The sequence below is a fragment of the Triturus cristatus genome, chromosome 5_1, assembly GCF_964204655.1.
Source record: "Triturus cristatus chromosome 5_1, aTriCri1.1, whole genome shotgun sequence".
In the NCBI taxonomy this organism is placed as follows: domain Eukaryota; kingdom Metazoa; phylum Chordata; class Amphibia; order Caudata; family Salamandridae; genus Triturus; species Triturus cristatus.
Window position 1 is genome coordinate 282,278,735 of NC_140587.1, and position 18,675 is coordinate 282,297,409.

An 18,675-nucleotide genomic window follows, 5' to 3' on the forward strand; every position below is an offset into this window, starting at 1 on the left:
GTGAAATAGTAACCCACAACACATCCCCTACCCTTACAAAAAAGGACAGAGATGCAAGGAACAGAATACATCAAATAAAAAAAAACACTTCACGACAATAAGGGGAAAAGTGATAAGAACAAGATAGACATCTCAAGACATCTGATAATCTTTATGCCAATTCGGCTTACATCTCAACCTTCTACAAGTGCCAAAACCAGGAACACCGGAAGTGGCATTACTGTGGACTGGTTTGGAAACAGATTCACATGTCGGATCAGATTCACGAGCACCAACACCAGGTTCCCACTTGACCAACCTGGACATGCTCCACACTTCACCCGAGTCCAAAACAACCACATTCCTCCTGACTTCCTTAATGACAAAGGGCCCCATAAACCGTGGCCGCCCCTTTTTCAACAGACCAGGATTTCTGATCAATACTTCATCCCCCACACACCAGTGTCTAAAAGATGTGGAGTTTCTTTGATCAAATCTGCGCTTGTACTCTCCCTGATATACACTTCTCCTCAAGTCCACCTGCTCATTCATTTTGAAATCATTCACATCCAACTTTAACCAGGCAGGACTCAGCTTGTCATGAGCCTTCCTTCCTCTTAGAATAGAGAAAGGAGAAACAGAAGTCAGCCAATTTGGAGTGGTGCGATGAGCCCACCACGTCTCCCTGAGCATCTTCTTAAGAGAAGACCTAGTTTGCAAAGCTCTCTGAGCACAACTCTTAACCAATTTATTCATGCTTTCCGCAAGACCATTGGCTTGCGGTGAGTACAACGCTGTCTTGAAATGAATGATGGACAACTCTTTTAAAAATCTGCTCATCTCATGCGAGACAAATTGCACCCCATTATCTGTAATAAGCCATTTGGGAATGCCTTCTCTTGAAAATTCTTCCGAAAGGAATTCAATAACAGTTCTAGTATTAACAACAGACACACATTTAGTGACCACCCATTTGGAGGTGTAGTCCACCAATAACAACACATAACGCTCATCAGGAGGAAATAACTCAAAAGGCCCAGCAATATCCAAACCCAACTTGGACCATGGGTCAGAAGGAACATCTACCGGAGAAAGAGGTGCCACCCGAGTCTTTTTGCTTTTGTCACTGTTGGCACATTCCCAACAGTCTTTTACAACATCTTCAACCTGACGATCCATTGTAGGCCACCAGTACCATTCACGTACCCTGGCCTTGGTCAGATTCCTCCCCAAATGTCCTTCATGTGCCAAATTGATAATCTTCCCCCTAAGCCCTTGAGGAGGTATCACCCGATTACCCCTCAACAGTTTTTCATCAAAAACACTCAATTCCTCCTTAACATTAAGAAAAGGCTTCAAGGACTCAGGTACCTTACTGTCCACAGGCCAACCCTTGACAGAATACTCTTTGAGCATTTGCAAATCTTTATCCTCACGAGAAATGGAAGACCATTCATCAGAACCAACAGCAGATTCATGCACCCATGCCACCAAGGAATTCTCCACTTCTACACCTGATTGCTGCAAAGGTAGCATTGAAAGGCAGTCAGCAATTGCATTCTTAGAACCTTGCACGTATTCGACCACAAAATTGAATTCAATCAACGCTTCCATCCAGCGCTTGATCCTAGGTGAAATATTGTCAGCCTCCCTGCAGGTGAAAATTTGACACAAAGGGCGATGATCAGATCTAATAACAATAGGTATCCCCCAAAGGTAAAACTTAAAGTGATGTATTGCCCAGAAAATCGCCAATGCTTCCCGCTCGATCACAGAGTAGCGCTCTTCTGCACCCTTGAGTGAACGAGAAGCAAAGGCAATTACTCTGGATTCACCATCCACAACTTGTGAAAGAACTGCACCCAATCCTAATAAACTAGCATCAGTGCACAAAACAGTTTTCCTGCGAGCATCAAAATGCCCTAAGGTCGGCATACAACCAATTTTGCCCTTAATGGAGTCAAAGGCAGAAGAACAATCATCAGACCATCCTCGTCGCCAATGTAAAGAAGACGAAGGAGGCGTGATGGTCTTCTTGTAGATTTAATTCAGGTTCAACAAAATAGGACCACTGATACAAAAGTGGCACAGCATCCAACAGACTCAGCTTCCCAACTGCCCCAAGCTCTAACCCTTCCAGAACCCCCACACACAATTCCACTCCATGACGCCCAGAATGTACACACACATTCCAGACCCAAGAGGGAAAAGCAAAGTAGGACCAAAAGGAAAAAGAGAAGGTGAAATAGTAACCCACAACACAGACATTGGGAATGAGGCGAGGGCGACAGGCTTTGAGATTCCTGTTGCCTGTGGGTGAAGGCATCACTGACCTTCAGGGCATTTTGTCCCCAAGTGGCAGAAAGTTACAGATTCAAAAATATCATCACTGGTGTAACACACACATAATTAGCTTGCTGATAATTTCACAGACCGACATGAATTCTCTTTCTTTGTCTTTCTTCCACTCTTTGCTTTCCTCTCTTCGCCTCCCTCTCTTTCCCTAACACTTCACTTGTATTTTTATAAAATGCGGCGAGTTCCTCTCTTTCCTCGCTTTTTTTCTTCCTCCTATGAGTCCTCTGCCTGTGGTGCACATATGGCTAGCATCTTTTGCTCAGAGAGGCGCATGTCTAATAGTAGAGGCAGGTCAAATCTACTAAAAACTATGGGCCTTATCTACAACAAAGTATGCAGCGCTGTGTCGCAAGCGATTTGGCTGGGCCACGCGGCGCTACTTTGTAAGCAAAAGAATGTGCCATATCAACAACAATATGATGGATTCCTTTGCTCTCCCTTGCGCTGGGTCACAATTGGCTGCCATGCTCTGACGCAGGTACCCTTGCACCAATGTGCAAGGGTGCCTGAGTTGCGGGGATGATTGTTTTTGTGCAGGAAGGGACACCTTCCTGCACAAAAACAATCACAAGAGGTGTTCCTCTTTCTGCAGCATGTATAGAAAAAGTAAACAAGCATTGGCATAGCCAATAGGTCTCGCCTTTGGGACCTTATAAGTGTTTAGCCATGCAACAGTTGCATAGCTAAATACTTATAAGGTCCCAAAAGCGAGACCTATTGGCTATGCCAAGCGGCCGTGCGGCAGCAAAAGTGATCGCGATCAAACATCAAAGCGGCCGTGCGGCCGCGAATGTGAAAGTACTCGCGTCAAGCGCGGCGCGCGCGGCCACGCACATGCACTGGAGGTCTAGGCTGGCACTTTTTGGAGCCCTCTCAAAAAGTCTCGCCAGAACAGCGCATGCGCTGCGTCAGGCGAGACCTAAAAATGAGTAGCAATGAAAACATTTCTTCTCGTTGTGCCTCTCTCCCCCTGGGAAGGCGTAGCATTCTAACTCATTGCCATGTTTACAATTTCTCGTAAATCTGGAAATGTGGCAGAATCAATGGGTGTTGCATGGGAACACCCACAGCAACACCCATGACACGCCCCTTTCACGCAAAGTGAAACCAAAAAAGTTTTCACCAGAAAACTGATGCAGCGCAGAACGTCAAATTCCCCCTTCGGCACAGACCAACTACCTCGGCATCCAATTCACTCAAATACAGTCATTGGTGGGGCCCATAACACCAATATACTTACTCTCGGTTGACCTGTTTTCTGAGGGAAAATACGTTTCTCAACGCTGACATGAGAGGAATACCTTTACTTTACCCTAAACACATTGACATCAAACCTAAGATATCCCTCCCATACGGAGATGGATCATTTAGTTGAATTTGTGATTGATGATTAACTCATCTATCTATGCTCTACTTCTTTTCTTTTATTCTCTCCTTCAAATAATTGACACAACACATTTGTCAATTAATCAATTATTCTTTATCTAAGAAGTATTGCAAGAAATATTAGAAATCATCATCAGCATTTCAGAGCGTCATATTTACCTTACCGTCAGCATAACATCAGGAAATCAAGTTCGTTAAGAAGAGCGGTCCGTCGTAGCGTGTTACTATCCTAATTCCCTACACACTTTTATAATGAAAATAATATCAAAATGTATCAAGATCGGGGTTTAGAGAGTCTGGATTGCTCAACTTTGGCTTGCGGGGTACAGTTCTCAGGGTGTCGAATGATGAAGTCATCAAACTTGCTTGTTCCGGCTTTTAAATTGAGCTTTGTCTTTAGTTTTGGATGGGTTTCCGGAACGACCTTGGAGGGTACATGTTCTCCCGGGGTCAGGTCCAGGCCACTGTTGCTGGCGGTGACGCCTGCGCACTTCACCCAGAACCTCGTGTTGTCAGGGCAGTCACGTTTAATGTCTCGTTCAGCCATCTTGTATAGGCTGAAATGGTCAACTTAAGCAAAAGAAACACAAAAACGTAATTAAAGCATAGAAATGACTAAGAAAATGTTATACCCTTGCTAATACCCATATGTGTGTGTATTTATCTAGCAGAAGCAACACTCAGAGCGGTTTATACTCACTGAATAAAGCAAAAATCACAAATACATCACTTAAAGCAACATATAACATATAATATTCTAATTTTCTACTATTAATTATGCGTACACCAGTTAATTCACAATTAATATAGCCATGCAAAGTGCAATTCCAACGTGCAATTCTCTTGTTCATATAGTTGGTGAGTTATCACTTCAAACAAATTAATAAAATTACAATTAATTGATTATTCTGATTAATATAAACATTCAGAATGGGGGAGTATACAAAATGTTGTACTACCCGCTCCAGCAATCCCCCCTTTGGTGATTATATCACCACACTAATATAAAATTTTGTATCCCTTTTACGGAAATTTCGAATTGATTTCTTGTTTCATTCATAATTCAGTTTCCCCTGTTTCTTCTCTTTTTGCTGTTTTATACATGCTATCCTTTAACTCTTCCAGTTCTATTTCTTCAAATTCTCTTTCTTGTTTCTTATCCCTTCTCCTTAAGTTTTCTCTTTTTAATCTTTTCTGATTTTTATTCTTTCTACAACAAATACAACCTAGTCTAATTATTAGTACTAAGGAAATCACACAAGTTACGGAAATAATTTCTTACCTATAAATGTACTACCTAGTTTTACTACAAAGTCTTTAATAGCTGATATTTTGTTACCAATCTTCTCCCAAACACCTTCAACCTTCAGTGGTACAATTTCGTCATGCAATTCTGTAATATTCTTAATATTACATTTTCAAATCTTTACTTTTGTCAGGAATGTAAGTACAACAATGTTGAACTTTCAGCATTCCACAGACTCCACCCTTTTTTGACAATAAAATATCAAGGGCAAGTCGATTTTGCATTACCATAGCACGGATGGCAACCATTTCAGTATTTACCAATAAGAATCCTCCAGCGGTGCTTGTTGACAAGCGATCCACTACTGTTGAAAGTTTTCTAATTTTGTTCGCATTCAGAGATATTCCCACTGCAGGTATCAGTGCTCCAAAAATGTCACCCACAATGTCAGTCCAAGATTCTCTCTTACTACGTGCTAAATAACTACCTAAACTATGTACACCATCTTCTCCTCTATCCATGTGAAAAATCTTTGGAAAAACCAGGCCAACATAACATGTGCCATACCAATGGTCTGGCAAACGATAATATGCCCTGTTCCCACAAATGAAATACAGTCCTGTAAAGACTGGATCTCTTCCACCTTTAAATCCCCATCCTCGCATGATTCGGTATGTATCATGGCACTCACTATTCCCTAGAAAATAATTGTCATACGCCGTCTGATTCCTTCTTATACACAATTGCCCTTTCTGAGGCCAATCTAAAGCCATAGTTGGACTCGATTCTCCTCTTAAATGTTTCTCCGTTTCTACATCCCAAACCGTTTTCTCCACTTTCCCTTCTGAAACCTTCCTTTGCATTTTCAATCTCCTTTCTTCAACCATATCCAAAAATGTCTTCTCCTCTTTCTTAAAACTGCAAGTCAAATTATTTCTAAATATATATTCTAAGGTTAGTTCATTTGTCTCTAAGAAAAATTCACCTAATACCTTTGCAGGTTTTACCTTGTTTAGTTTGTTAATTGCGGGTACTTGTGAAAATATAGTATCTACATCTGAGAAATAATACTCTAATTTACCTGTTTGATAAAATAAACTAGCTATTACACTACATGTTATTCCATATGTTACAGGAAGGTGATGATAAGTCACTCCTTCAGATACAGATGCAGGTAATTGCATACATACGTAGCAATCCCTTATGTCCAAAGTTTTTACATATTCATACAACAACTTTGAAAACACATTGTTAGAGAAATCTGTTATTGACCTATCTTTATGTAAATAGTTTTTATCTATTCTAGTTGGAACTACGTTTTGAACTTTCCCTAGATTAGTTATGTTATCACTATGTCCTTCTAATGTAGCTACAGTAACTTTAAATGAAATTAGTAGAGCAAGAACACTCCAAAGAAGCATTAATAATCCTGTACAACAACAACATATTTTGCACCATCTTCTAAGAAAGGTACATCTACTTTTGCTACTTTCTATGTTTGCCATCTTTCTAAAATGAGCCGTATATTTTGACTTAGCCTCTTCTAATTCACAACTAGTTTCTAACCCATGGCTTTTAAGCACCTACGTGGTTCTACCAGTTTTTGTCTTTTTCAGTATTTTATTGTTTTTCCATCAGTAATTTTCTTGTCTCATTCAGTTTGGCATCTCATCATCTTTCACCTTCCCTTCGTTTTCAACGTACAGGTTGTCCTGAACATCCACTTCTTCTCCAATATCGGACAAGATAACTCTCAGGATTTCCGATTCTTCGTCTTCCTCAACCACTTCCGGTACAACCACCTCTGGATTTCCTTGGCTATCCGCCTCTTCCTTCACTTCAGGCAGGGCCACATATGTCCATTCCGGTGATTTATACTTCTGGTTAGGTTTTCCTGTTTTTTTGCTTTCTTTGACTACTGTCTGTTCTTCTTCTTTCGATTTTTCCTGACTCGTTACTTCATTCACCTGTTCAGCTCTTGGCGAATTTACACGTGTCAGCCGATATCTCAGTCTCTTTATTTTGTTTGGCCGCACCTCGTGTTTGGCCGCTCTTTTCAATTTACTCCCTTTATCATTCTTTTCAGTTCTCCAAGCTCTCTTTCTCAGAACTTGGACTTCTGGTATTTCATCTTCGCTTTCCTCAGATTCTGTTTCAACTTGCTTTTTACCTTCAACGAGTTCTTTTTCCACCTCTTTTGTTTTCCCTACTTCTGTCCCTCCTCGAATCTCCTTCACGCAATCTTCCTGCTGTCTACTTGTCCCTGCTTCTAACTGGATGTTGGAGTTCCCTACACCTCCTCGGGGGTCTTCCGCAATAATCTTTCCCTCTCTCTCTGTATCTGGTACCTGTCCATCTAAAGGTGTTGTTTCAGGTGGAATTTCTCTCAATCTTTCATCTGGTACTTCCTTCTCACAGATTTATTTTATTGTCTCTCCACTGACCTTTTCTTTGTTCTTCCTTTGTTCTTTCTTGGATGAATGGGCTCTTTGTTCTGTATCTGAGTTGGAACTGGATTGAGAAATCTGCAATCTTTTCCGTAGGGAGTTACTTCTGGGGACCAAAGTTAACCTTGGCTCTGCTCGCCCCTTTCAGAGTTTTCTCCCTCCTTATCCTTTAGCTCTCCGTCATCTGACTCAGTACTGGATTCTGATTCATCAAAATACTCTTTCTCTTAACAATCCACTGGATTTGGAATTCTCAAAGTATGACTTTCATGGATCCAGTTCTTCAATCCGGCACACTTCACAGCTGTTGTTGTAGTGGGGATGACTTGCCTTGGTTTTCCCCATCTGGGAACCAAACAGTTACTTCTTCTTCTGTGTACTTTTATCCTTACCCAGTCCCCTGGGCTAAGATCATGAGCTGGCTTCTTTTCAAGAGTGGTGGCATCCGCTCCAACCTGATGAAACACAGAATGAACTGCGTCAGTCAGGCTTTTACAGTATTCCAATACCATGTCATCAGTTATTGTCATCAGCTTGTTGACTGGTATAAATACATGTCTCATTGCGCGTCCCATGAGGATTTCATGAGGACTCAAACCAGTAGTTCTGTCTGGTATTGATCTAATAGTCATGAGTACTAGAGGCAAGACATCGGGCCATTTCATACCTGTGGCTAAACACATTTTCCCTATTCTATTTTTGATAGTACCATTCATTTGTTCTACTACACCAGAAGCCTCTGGTCGGTAGGCACAATGCACTTTTTGTCGTACATTCAATGCTTCACAAATCAATTTTATGATCTCATTATGAAAATGTCCTCCTCTATCTGATTCAATTGTTATTGGGAACCCAAACCTAGGTATAAATTCCCTCAACAATAATTTTGCCACCGTTATTCCATTATTTCTTCTTGTTGGGAACGCTTCTACCCACCTGGAGAATAGACACACCATCACCAAAACATACCTCAACCTGTTACAAGGAGGCATCTCAATGAAATCTACTTGCATTCTGGTGAGAGGTCCTCCCTCTCGTCCTATTGTTCCTAGACTCACCACTGTTTTTCTTCCTGGATTGTACTGTTGACAAATTAGACATCTTTGACAAATACTTTCCGCCACATGCCTAAACTTGGCATTATACCAAGTCTGTTTAAAAGGCCTAATCATGGCGTCTCTCCCTATATGTCCCTGTCCATGATACATCCGTGCCATGGCAGACATCATGCTATCAGGCATTACTGGTCTTCCATCTCGATAGACCCACACATGATCTTTCTCTCTTGGTGCACATCCTGCTTTTACCTACTGTTTTACTTCTTCCTCTCCTGCTTCTGCCTGCAATTGTCTTACCTCATCCCATGTTCCCACAGTGTTAGTAAACATTGGGAAACAAGAAATCGTTTCTTTTTCCTTTGCCCGATTGATTGAATTCAGATTTTGTGCCCAATACTGTGCCATGTCATTGGCAAATTTATTTCCGGTGGCAATATAATCACCACTGCGACTATGAGCAGCACATTTTACCACAGCCAATTGCCTGGGCAGCTGTATTGCCTCAAGCAACCTTCCAACCACTTCAGCATTCTTAATGGGAGTCCCACTAGAGGTCAGGAAACCTCTTTGAAGCCAAATTTGGCCGAAATCATGGACCACCCCGTAGCCATACTGGCTATCGGTTATCACAGTCACTCTCACACTTTTCCCAATCTTATATGCTCTGGTCAGGGTGATAAGTTCAGCTACTTGGGCCGACCTTACTCCTTTCCAATAGGATGCTTCCATCACTGCTGCAACTGTACATACTGCATATGCTGCACTTAGCACTCCATCATCTGTTCTCAAACAAGATCCATCAACAAACATGACATAGTCACTTTCTGGTAAAGGGTCATCTTTTATGTCAGGCCTTGGTTTTGTACAAAAATCAAGTACATCCAAACAATCATGATCTGCTTCATCTCTTACCTCCACATGCACAAGTGGAGAAGTGTGGCTCAATGGTTAGAGAGGCAGACCTCGATGCAGAGCACCGGTCCGGGACCAGGGTTCGATTCCCACCGCGGCAGGGTCTCGGGCTATAAATTCCCCGGACCGGATATTCTCGCCTCAGTGCCTATTCTAATCATGGGTCCCACACTGCAACTCTGGGCAATAGCTTGCTTAATCTCCACAACGGCCCCCAACAGCGCTGGGATGCCTGGCTTCACCATGGGGGTGCCCAGAAGTTGACACTCCACACGGAAAGCCAGGAAGGGTTCCTTCAGCGGTATGAGTACAGTGCTGAGATACCCGTAGTGGTGATCGGCGCTATATAAATACCTATACATTTACATTTACATGCTCTACATCAGGCAACAATGTTGAAGGATTCACATTTACGCACCTCACATGACTCACATTTGTTTCGCCCCAAATAACCTTTTCATATTTAGTCAGTCGGCTGTGCGTCATATACTGAGTACGACCCCTTGTTAAAAGAATCGCCACATCATGAGGCACAAACACTTTCACAGGATACCCCTTCACAATTCCTTCACTCTGTTCCAAACTTCGACATGTAGCAGTTACTGCTTTCAGACACCCAGGAATGGCTACAGCTACTGGTTCCAACATGGATGAAAAATATGCAATTGGTTTCCTCAGTTTTCCATGCTTCTGTACTAGAACAGAGAGTGCACATCCATTTCTCTCACTGCAATACAACTCGAACTCCTTATCATAGTCAGGCATACCTAACGCTGGCGCTTCACACAATCCTTCTCTCAACTTCTTGAACGCTGCCAACTCCTCTTTGTTCAGATCAATCGGATCTCTCACATCGCTTCTTGTCAGCCGTACCAAAGGTTTTGCAATCAGTGAGAAATCTCCTATCCATTGACGACAATATCCAACCATTCCCAGAAACATTCTCACTTCTCTTTGGGTCATTGGGGGACTCATTCTTTTTATGATCCTGATTCTATCTATGGTTATTATCCTGTGTCCTTTCTCAATGCTGTGTCCCAAATATTGGTCTTCTCTTTTACAAATTTGTAATTTTGATGGTGACACTTTTAGTCCTCCATCTGCCAAATGATTTTTCGATGCCACAAGTCGGTCATCGATATACTGGACTAGTACTGAATTTTCAGGCATCTCTAGACTCTCCAAAGACTTTTTCAATAGCTGATTGAATATTGAGGGGCTTTCTGTATACCCCTGCTGAATTCGGCACCACGCCAAAATAAGCTTGCCAAAACAAAATGCTAAAATTTGCTGACTGTCATGGTGCAATGGGATGGAAAAGAAAGCATGGCACAAATCAATCACTGTGTACCATGCTGCGTCATGAGGAATCTGATATAAAATCACAGATGGATTTGGTACAATGGGACAACATGGTACAACAATTGTGTTTATCTTTCTCAGATCTTGCACTATTCTGAACTTCCCACTAGGCTTTTTCAGTCCCATTATCGGTGAATTACATGGGCTACTCATTATTTCTCTCAAAATTCCTTGCCTTATCATTTTCTCAATCACAGGAGTAACTCCTTCAATTATTTCAGGAGTCAATTTATATTGTGGGACATTTGGATAACATACTCCTTCTTTTACAGTTATCTTTACTGGATCTACATGTCTCATCAATCCTACATCTTCTCCTGTGAAGTCCCAAACTTCTGCTTTTACTGATTGTTTCAATTCTTTTGGTAGTTCGTCAGGGTTGAATACAGCATATGTTCCTGTAACCTCTTTCTCTCTGTTTGCCAATGTCATTTTATACAACACATCATCATCTGGTGTTTCAAAGGCAATTCCATCTGGAGTACAAAATATAGTGCAATTCATCTTGCACAATAAATCCCTACCTAACAAGTTCACAGGACTAGTGTCACACACTACGAATCTGTGCATTTCAGAACATTTCCCTATACTTACTTTCACTGGTTCTGTAAGATAAGTTTTAATCTGTCTGTTGGAGACCCCAACTACTTGGATCGTTTCATCCAAGAGAGGAAGATTCTTAACATCAGCTGATCTAACAGTTGATCAAGTAGCACCAGTATCAACTAGGAAAGTAATATTTTCATTATTAACTTTTCCATCTAAAAATGGGCCTGTCTGGTGTACTTCTAGAGTTGTGCCAAGTACGCACTCTTCTTCCTCCCTTCGGCACCGTCAATAACCCTCTTCTGAATCGCATTCATCGCATTGCAGCCAATACTGCGAGGCAGCGCTAGCGCGTAGCGGCTTATTTACCTGTTCTTCGTTGTAGAATCCATTCTCCTTACTATACTTCTGGCAATGTTTGTTCTGTGGAAAAGGTGGTTTTGGCACCTGATTCTGTTGTGTTACACCCTGCTGTTGTCGTTGCTGTTGACCACTCACCTCATTCTGCACCTGTGGATTCAAGGATGAATTTTCATCATTAGTACTTGGTGGATTCTTACACTCGGATTTCCAATGCCCTATCCTACCGCAATTATGACATGGAAATTTCTTTTTAGCTTCCTCAATATTCCCTTTATTTTTCCCAGGATTAAATCTTTGTTTTGACCCAGCTTGTTCCACTAATTGTGCTTCCTGTCTCTCTGCTACTTTTACCTGTGCCCACATTGCCTTCTCTTTTAGTTTTCGCTGTTTTGCTTCAATTTCATCACTGAAATATTTAGCATGTCTCAATACTTCGTCTATTTTCTTGTTTTGCCAATCTACCGTATGCTGTTTGATCATTTCACTAATTTCTGGACGAAGACCATATACAAACCTGTATACGAAATGACTCAAATCCTTGTCACTCAAATTTTCATCTCCACTGAATTGTGTAAAGGCTAAAATTAACCTCTCATAATAGGCATGTACTGATTCTTTGCTTGATGTGTTCTGTCAATTTTCACCCAATCTGTCTCCTTAAGGGGTACTTTGTTCTTCAAGAATGCCATAACCTGTTCGTATTTCTTAATTACCTCAGGGTCTGGAGCTCCTGTCTTTGGATCCCTTGGGTATTCCTGTGTTGGCCAATCTATTACTATTTTACATTCTGTCCATAGACCTGCTGGTACAATTATATCAAACAGGCTATTCAAATCAATCCACAATACTTTGGATAATTTCACAAATCTGTCCACCTGTCTATACCACTCGACGGGCTTTTCACGCAGTCGAGGGAAGTCATTCGTAAATGACAAAATATCCTGTCTAGTCCATGGGACATGCACATATCCTCCTCCTGGAATATCTATCATAGGGTATTCTGTCACAACCTTCTCTGTTTCTCTCATAGGATAGGCTGAAAACGTTTTATCTGAAACTTCGTCTTGCTTACGATACCATCTGCTCTTCCATTTGTCCACATCTCCCCATTTTCTCAACAAAATAATTATATGCTTAATCTGACCTATTCGTCCTGTGGTATTCATGTTTTCAATGTTGTCAGGACTGTCAACCCATATTACAGAAAAGGATTAAAGATAAACACAGTAGTGTTGAGCAGCATCATCCCTTAAATGGCCGCCAAGAGTCACGCGCTGAGGCAACAGTTTAGCGCTCTAGCGCTCAAGAGAAATCACGATGATCCAGGTGCAGCGCTTATGCTGTGGCGCACTTCACCTGAGTTTGTTCATGAGGAAGGTTGCTACTGTGGAGCGTCGTGAAGTAGTCAGGGAAAAAGAGCTACGTTGCGCCACAAATTTAAGCCGTTGGAAGAAGTACCTGTTCGTGGGAGGGTCGAGCGAAACCAGTAAGACTGTTCCGAGTATTTGTAGTTGTGGGCATGAGGGAGATGACAAGTAAAATTTGATGCGCTTGAGGAAGATATTAGAGAGCATGCGCCATTAGTAAACGCCACTCTCGAAGGATATTCAGAGTCAGCACAGGTCCCGTGTGGAGAAAAGGCGGGCGAATTAATGTTAAATACGCAGCACTTTGAAATGAGTGAGCACGAGGCAAAATAAGTTACGGTTGCCAAAGTGGTGACAAATTGAAGCCTACTCGTTGATGCAACTACACAACAAGACATTACTTATTTAGAGGGAGCATTTATTTTTCTCCTTTATTGTACATAGTTAGAAGAGTACAAAGAAAAGCAAGCTAAGGTGAAGCAAGGTTATTTAAAAATAAGAAAATACTTACCAAACGCCAGACCCCCAGTATCATTTAAAGCTGTAGCAGAGAATAGTTACAGCACCTGAAGCTAGAACAGCAAGAACATCAAATAGAAGAGAGGCAAAAGTCACACCAAGACGGGGTAGGTGAGCAAAGAGTAGACACATAGTGGTTAGTACTAGAGATTATAGAAAAGCAAATGTATGTATATTTCCTTACAGTAAAGATACTTTCCCGTGCTAGTTGAAAGAAGACGAGAAGAAGAAACGTCTGAAGCTGAAGGAAGAATCAGACGCGGTGCGACTGTCTCTTCTCTGTCCCATCCCCTTTCCCCCCTTGGTTTTCGTAAGCATACATGCTAATAATTGCGTGATGCAGAGAAACCCGAGAGAGTCATAGGGAACTTGTGTCATTCTGTTCCTGTGCGGTGAAGAGCATTGGGTTTCCGACAAATGTCTTTTTCAGTGAAATCTACTCGATAGGGTTTCTGTAAGGCTTTTACCTTTTCAATATCAATACCCATCTCATTTGCCACTTCTTCTAATCTTTCATGAAGATTTTTCGATCTCCATGTTACACTTTTGCACAGAAAATACAATTCCTCATCTTGGTACATTTTTAACTTCTCTGTCGGGATAGTTCCTACTATTAATTCTTCCAATACCATTCGTAATTTTGCTACATCTATTGACTGGGATTCCTTGTCTTTCTTTTGCAAGCTTCTCAACCATTCACTCAACTCCTCTGTAGATGGTCCTACTGGCTTCTCTACATTACCTTGTCCAAAATCTTTTTGTGTTTCTGACATAGTCTCTATCATTGTCATACGTTTCTCTGCACAGTTCTGACCTACAAACGGGTTGTTCGAAAAATTTGGTTCAATCATACTCACAGTCTGTCTCCATGGATTCTCACTCTGACTCACTCTTGGTTGTTCAACCGGTTTATTACTTTTATAAGGGACTCTCAAACAATGTTCGCTGTCTTTCTGCTTGTCAAAAATAGGCATTACTGGACCTATCGTTACTGGTACAGTTACCGCTTTCAGATTCTTAGTCAATTCTCTTATTTTCTCCGTTAATTCTAGGGTTGTTTTTGCTAATTCTGCTGAATTTTCTCCATCAATTTTCCTCCAGACTTCTTTTCTACCTCTCTAATAGGATTGTTTCTTCCCAAATCTTGGAACTCTGGTTCCGATTTTATGATTCGTACTGTTTCTTTCATTGGGGCACTTGGAGTTAATATTTCTGGTTCTGATCGATATGGTGGTGGATTCTTATAGAACATATCATCAAGAACATCATCCTCGGACTTATTCTCTCCATACCCTTTCATCTCCACATTATGCCTCTTTTCTACACAATTTCGTCCTTCATTCTCTCCTGCATTTCTTATGGGAAACAAGCCCTCAGTCATACTCACATTCCGCCACCTTCTCATTCAATCATCATGCGTCTCATGTCCGCATGATCTGCCAAACAAGTACCTATATCCTCTACCATTTCTCTGCCTTTTTCGGTCATGCATTTCGTCTTCCCACTCCGTCAAAGCCTCAAATTGAGTTGCTCTAGGTCTCGCTTCCAAATTCATCATTTTCTCTCTCAAATTTCTCAAAACAGCCAAATTAAATGAACCATGTTCTGGAAAAGGTAACACTCCGTCCTCCTTCGTATACTTAACCCAGTTGTCCAACCAAATACAGGTGTGATATCCATATTTCGCAATCATTAAGGATGCAGGGGTTTTCGGTTGAAGTAACTGTCCTTCCCTAGTTTTGATCGGTTTGTCCTTCTTAAACCACTTTTTAATTTTACCAAACCATGACTTTTTCTCTTTTTCTGGTGGATCGTAATACATTTTCCTTTCTTTTTGTGTCTCACTAGTTTCTCCCTACAACTGTACCGCTACTCTGTCCAATCGCAGCGCGACTCACACTAACGTACCAATCCGGAGCGTCTACATCACTGTCACAATCCTCAAATCCCAGCGCGACTCACACTAACGCACCAATAGGGAGAGTTTTACATCACCCTGTATTTCTCCACTCCTAGCGCGGCGCACACTAACGCACCAATCCGGAGCGTTTTGCAGTTCTGACCGACTGTCCAATCCCAGCGCGGTCGTTCTGACGTCAGCAGCCGCTGCGGCAGCTCCTGCTCCTGTCTACCCCTCCTTTACAAATCTGCTCAGTAAGTTTTGTTTCAATTTCTACAATTCTGTTAGTGACAACATAAAAACGTCTCCATTGTCCGCTTCGCTAACCAAAGAATAGCAATAGACCTTTCTCACGAGAATTCCGTCTTTCCCGAGAGCAGCGCTTACCTCTGCCCTACTACGGAAACGTTACTTCCGTTGATTAAGTAGCACATCCCTCTACTTCACCCTTCTAACAAGCATATGCTAATTGTTTCTCTAGTATTTAAGACACATAGTTGGAGACCCAATGCTCCTGAGAAATAAACCCAGAGTTTCGCAATTAACCCAAATGCTATTTCGTTCACGCACTTTCACACTAGAAAATGTAGTACATTTACACAGAATCCTGTCTTTCCCAAAAACCGCGAACAGTCTGTCCTACAGAATTATGACATACGTTAACAAAGCAGCGCTTACCTCTCCTTTGTCCTTCTAACAAGTTCAGAGAGTACCTATTACCTTTCCAGTGATAAGCGTTATCAGAATGCCAGTTGGATCCCTGGTACCTAAGACCAGTATTTCACAGGTAACCTTCGCTATCATACACACTTCTCTCACATAGAAAATGTTTCTAATGGCAACACACGGCGATGTCACCGAATCGAACCCAGACAATGCGTCGTGCAACTTCAATCGTCACACGTTTTCTCCTGTGTACCTACAGGATAACAACAATTCCATCTTTCCCGAGAGCAGCGCTTACCTCTGCTCTACTACGGAACCGTTACAAACTTCCGACTTCCTACGTCCCAGAAGCCGTGCAAACAACATAAAACTCGACACGACTCAACATAGAGTGTTAGTACATAAATCAATATCAATAACCAATAATCAATAAGCTATTTACAAGCAAATAATCACCAAACCAAAACAATAAAACCATCATACTGCTACCAGAAAACTGATGCAGCGCAGAACGTCAAATTCCCCCATCGGCACAGACCAACTACCTCGGCATCTAATTCACTCAAATACATTCATTAGTGGGGCCCATAACACCAATATACTTACTCTCGGTTGACCTGTTTTCTGAGGGAAAATACGTTTCTCAACGCTGACATGAGAGGAATACCTTTACTTTACCCTAAACACATCAAACCTAAGATATCCCTCCCATACGGAGATGGATCATTTAGTTGAATTTGTGATTGATGATTAACTCATCTATCTATGCTCTACTTCTTTTCTTTTATTCTCTCCTTCAAATAATCGACACAACACATTTTTCAATTAATCAATTATTCTTTATTTAAGAAATATTGCAAGAAATATTAGAAATCATCATCAGCATTTCAGAGCGTCATATTTACCTATTCTGGCTATAGTCGTCCTCTAAGTCAGTCAGTCAAAGAAGAATTTATTCAGCAAAGTTAGGCCTCAATTCAGTCTTTCAAAGATTCAGGATAACAGCTGTCCAGCAGTGTCACCGTTCTCTCCGTCAGCATAACGTCAGGAAATCAAGTTCGTTAAGAAGAGCGGTCCGTCGTAGCGTGTTACTATCCTAATTCCCTACGTACTTTTATAATGAAAATAATATCAAACTGTATCAAGATCGGGGTTTAGAGAGTCTGGATTGGTCAACTTTATCTGGCAGAAGCAACACTCAGAGCGGTTTATACTCACTGAATAAAGCACAAATCACAAATACATCACTTAAAGCAACATATAATATTCTAATTTTCTACTATTTATTATGTGTACACCAGTTAATTCACAATTAATATAGCCATGCAAAGTGCAATTCCCACGTGTAATTCTCTTGTTAATATAGTTGGTGAGATATCACTTCAAACAAATTAATAATATTACAATTAATTGATTATTCGGATTAATATAAACATGCAGAATGGGGGGGTATACAAAATGTTGTACTACCCGCTCCAGCAATGCGTGATAAGGGGCCGTATTTACAAGGCCATGAAAAGCCACGCAAGGTAGCTTTATGTGGCCTTTTACATGTGAGGCAGCACACTCAGCCGCATCACAAAAAGTGACTCACCGGCGGTGCAAGGGGCTTGTAAATATGCCCCCTATGTATAAAAATTGCTAAAATATTTCTTCAGTTCTGTGCAAAATTGAGGAAGGACCTGCTGAAACAATGGGAACAATCGTATTAATGTTTCTTAGACCAATGTCAGTGATATTGCGGAAACAACATCAAATTGAGCACTTAGTTTATTTTCAAATTTTCTACATTTCAGGAAACAACATAATTGAATAATGTAGGGTCTCAGTTCCCGGTTCACTTCTCTTCAGCTATAAATTGTGGGCCTCATTTATAACATTTTGGCACAGGGCAGCACGCCGAGGCTTCTTGCTGCACGGCCCAGAGTAAAAAAAAAGGCAGGAATTCGCCATTTCTGTAAGATACGGTGCATCCTGTCCTCTTCCACTGCCCTGGTATACAAATGGCTGCCTAGCTCCAATGCAGGCACCCTTGCACCATGGTGCAAGGTTGTCTGCATTGTAGGAATGATTGTATTGTGCAGGAAAGGACACGTTCCTGCACAAAAACAATCACTGGAGGTGTTTTCCTCTTTCTATATGTGCTGCATAGCAAGAGGAAAAAATGAGGATATTTCTCTTTGTTACGCCTCCCCTGGGGAGGCATATGCTTTTGACCGATTCTCAGGTTTACATATCCTTGTAAATTTGGGAAAGCATCAAAATCCATGGGTGTTGCGTGGGAACACCCACTGCAATGCCCAAGGAATGCCTCTTTGACTCAGAGTAAGGCAACAAAGCAACTTGCGCTGCTTTGCCGTGCTCCATCTCTACAGGGCCATGTAAAGCCACGTAACATGGCTTTGCGTGGCCTCATTAATATAAGTCTGCAATCTGCGCTGCGCGAGCCTAAACAAAGTGACGCAGCAGCGGCACAGGCTCTTCGTAAATAAACCCCTGTGAGTATTGAGATTGAGATTTGTTTAACTTCGCCTGCTTTTAACATTGGGCTACTTATGCTTGCTCC